Here is a 3,633-nt window from a genome sequence, read left to right as displayed (position 1 = left end):
GCAGATGTTCTGAGCTGGCATAAAAATAAACACATACCAGATGTGATATGATGAGAATCAATGTACATTTCAGTATGGCCAAATGTAAGGTCATCCATATAGGAACAAAGAATATAGGCCATATCTGGGCCTGATGTATACCTAAAAATATCAAATTCTTCCTTTGACCTAGTTACCACCTCTCAGAGAGGTGGATTAACTCCATTGACGGAAAAACCCCTTCTGTCTGTGTAGGAAGTATTTACAGCAGCATAGCTGTGCTGCTGTAACATAGACATACACTTACTGAACGAGAGATTCTATCCTGGAAAGCAAGGATCCTGAAAAAGAATTTGGGCTCATGGTGGGTAATCAGCTGAACATGAGCCCCCAGTGTGATGCTACGGCTAAAAACGCTAATGTGACCCTTGGATGTATGAACAGGGTAAATCTTCACTAAGAGAAAGGAGGTTATTTTACCTCTGTGTTTGGCACCAGTGTGACCACTGAGGGAATATTGTGTCTGTAGGCTGGTGGGGCCGTCCCTCCGCGCCTGCAGGGGGCCATGCCGCCTCGTGAGTTGGGTCTGCAGGGGCTTCTCTAATCAGAAGAAGTGTGTGAGGGGAGAATTAGCAATTCACAGCAGTCTGTCCTTCAAGTGGGGTGGACCGTACACAATCGGGGCTCTGTCTGGTGGCCAGGGGGAGCTACAGCTGTCTCTTCACCTAGTCCTAAAGCAGGGCAGGGCAGCTGTCAGTTAAAGCTTGGGCCTGCAATCTGAACAAGCTGCGGTAGTCTATCTCCCCAGCCTCTAAGCAGGGCGGGTCAGCCAGCAGTTAAGGCTCTGGCCTGCAATCAGGCCAAGCTGTAGCCCCAGTCCAGTCTATGGGGCTCAGGTTTGGGGCAAGTGCCACACACACACAGTCTATGGGGCTCAGCCCTCTCCCCCCCACACACACACACACACTCTATGGGGTTTGGGACACATGGAGGAACACAGGCCTCCTGGGTGGGAGTACTGCCACCTCAGGAGTAGGGTGGCGGGGGGGACGCAGGCCCACCAAACTACACCACATCCCAACCCAGGCCCTATCAGAGGCAGAGCAGTCAACCACTGGGCGAGTGGGGATCCACCCACAAAGGCTGACATGGTTTCAAGCTCACTCTCCACCAGACTACTGACTGGTTCCCCAGGGTTGCTTCCTTCTCTCCCCCTCGGGCGTAGCTGGATCCTGTGGTCATCCTCAACCTCCTCTGGATACACAGCCAAGTGTAGCGGTAGCAGCTCCTCTGCATTGAGAGCATCAGGGCTCCCTGGAAGCTCCTGCCGGTCCCTAGGGCAACAGCAGTTCTCCTTGGTGCTGACCTCCAGCAGCAAGGAAGAAACATTTATTGCCTCTAGCAGTTTTTTTCCAACTAAGCAGCTGGGCTGGCCTTTTATAGTTCCCCTTCCTGTCCCGCCCCTCTGCTTCTGGCCCTCCTGGCTCCTCCCACTAGGGTGACCAGATGTCCCAATTTTATAGGGACAGTCCCGATTTTGGGTTTTTTTTCTTATATAGGCTCCGATTACCCCCCACCCCCATCCCGATTTTTCACATTTGCTGTCTGGTCACCCTACCTCCCACCAAGTGGCTTGCAGCGTTCCCTCCACGTCTGCACCTGAGGAGGGCCACTCCTCCTCACTACAGTGTCCTTTTCTGGTGTCCACAATTTAAGAACAATGTTGGAAAAATGTTGGAAGAGAGTCATGAGAATGATTAAAGGAATGGAAAACATGTCTCAATGATAGACTCAAGGAGATCAATTTATTTTTCTTACCAAAGGGAGGGTAAGCGGTGACTTGATCACAGTCTATAAGTACCTACAGGACAAACGTATAAAAAGATCCCATGGTTGGATGCTGAAGCTAGACAAATTCAGACTAAAAATAAGATGCAAATTTTAACAGTGAGGATAATTGTTAACCACTGGAACAATTTACCAGCAGTTGTGGTGCATTCTTCATCACTGGGAATTTTTAAATCTAGCCATGCTGTAGTACAACCACCGCTAATGGACTTGAAGAAGGAATTAATTCATGGACGTCCTATGGCCTGTGTTATGCAGGATGTCAGACTAGAATTATCATAATAAAGGTCCTTTCTAGCCATAAAAGCTGTGAATCTATGTACAGTAGATTATACTTAATAGCAGTCCTGATATTAGCAACTTCTGTTAATGGCAACCTATTGCTCAGATCCAATCCCATTAACATCAGTGTTAATTGGGCTCAGATATAGGCAATGGCCTGGTGCTTACCAGCAACTTTTTTTTAAAGAAAAGCCCCACCTGCAGGCAGGTTTGCAAAGCTGACATTTTGACAGGGAAGGAAGTGCAGGGAAGTGCCTTCCCTGGTGGCAGCCCTACACACCTGCCTGTGGCCAGTGCTCAGCCCATCCCAGTGCTTCCTACTGAGGCTGCAGTCTGGCAAACCTGCCTGCACGAGGGAACCACACAGGATGTGAGGATGTGGAAAAAGATTTCTTTTCTATACACAGATTCAGTGTTTGCACCAGGGGAAGTATTGCCTCTTAGAGGCATCCAGGGGTGGCATGTAATTTTCCCAGGAGCTGGTTCTATGTTGTATTGGCAAAAGGAACCCCTAGATATTGCACCTGGCCCTTGTTGCCAACAACTCCACCTGACAGCAGGGTTTCATAAATAATAACATTTCCAGTCTCTGCCCAGGCATGCCATGTACCAGATTTGCATGTGGTAGTGGCAACGTGGAGAAATGGACATTGAAATAGGTCTGGCTGGGTCATAAACGTGCAGGATTCTAGACTAAACTTCTAGTCCTCCATGTTTGCTTACTTATGTACAGGTTGCAAATCTATTACATGTCTCTCGTGCAATATAGAAATCAGTATAGGACTCCATGAAAGGTCTCTTCCAAAGTCCCAACCTCCAACTACTATCATTCCTGATGACCTTGCAAGTATGTCATAAGACTGGAAAACATTTTGTACAGTGAATAAAATAATCTGAATATTGTTTTAATACAACAGTAGGAATAAAAAATAAATGCAGCAGAATTTAGCAACCTATTAAAAACTCTAGCAGTCTTTTGTAAAATAAAAACTGCGCATGTACTGAAAAATTGCAGAAGAATTTACATTTACTCTATCTGGTTAATAGATGGACCCTGTTCTAAATGCTATGTATAAAAGCTAATTTAAGCTTGTTCAACAGGGCTGAAATTCAGTTTACCTGCTTAAAGGGTGAGTACTAATCACTGCTAGCTACAGCCTTATTTGAACCCCTGCACGAGGTGAATGTGACTCTGTAGGTGTCATGAGAAAGTGTCCTCTTGGAAACTATTGGTCAGGGCCATCTCAGTGTCATACGTTGGCTTCTAAAATTTCCTAATAATTAAAGGGACAGTGTCAGGTTGCTTAAGCCCCAAATTTAAGTTCCGTTAGCAGAAATAAATAAATAAAACCTAATATTATCAGAAATATTAAGATTTTTCTAAAAAAGCAAGAACCCGACCACGGCACCATTTTGCTAGTCCATAAGACACGCAAAGTGAAACTGAAAGGAGACTGACTAATCGTGCCTGTGGAGATTAACACACTGCAATGTTTTGTTAGGACTCGCTACTGGGGGCGATCG

Source organism: Malaclemys terrapin, chromosome 3, assembly GCF_027887155.1.
Source record: "Malaclemys terrapin pileata isolate rMalTer1 chromosome 3, rMalTer1.hap1, whole genome shotgun sequence".
NCBI classification, from domain to species: Eukaryota; Metazoa; Chordata; order Testudines; family Emydidae; genus Malaclemys; species Malaclemys terrapin.
The sequence above is the reverse complement of the archived record's forward strand: the minus strand, read 5'-3'. Positions refer to the sequence as shown.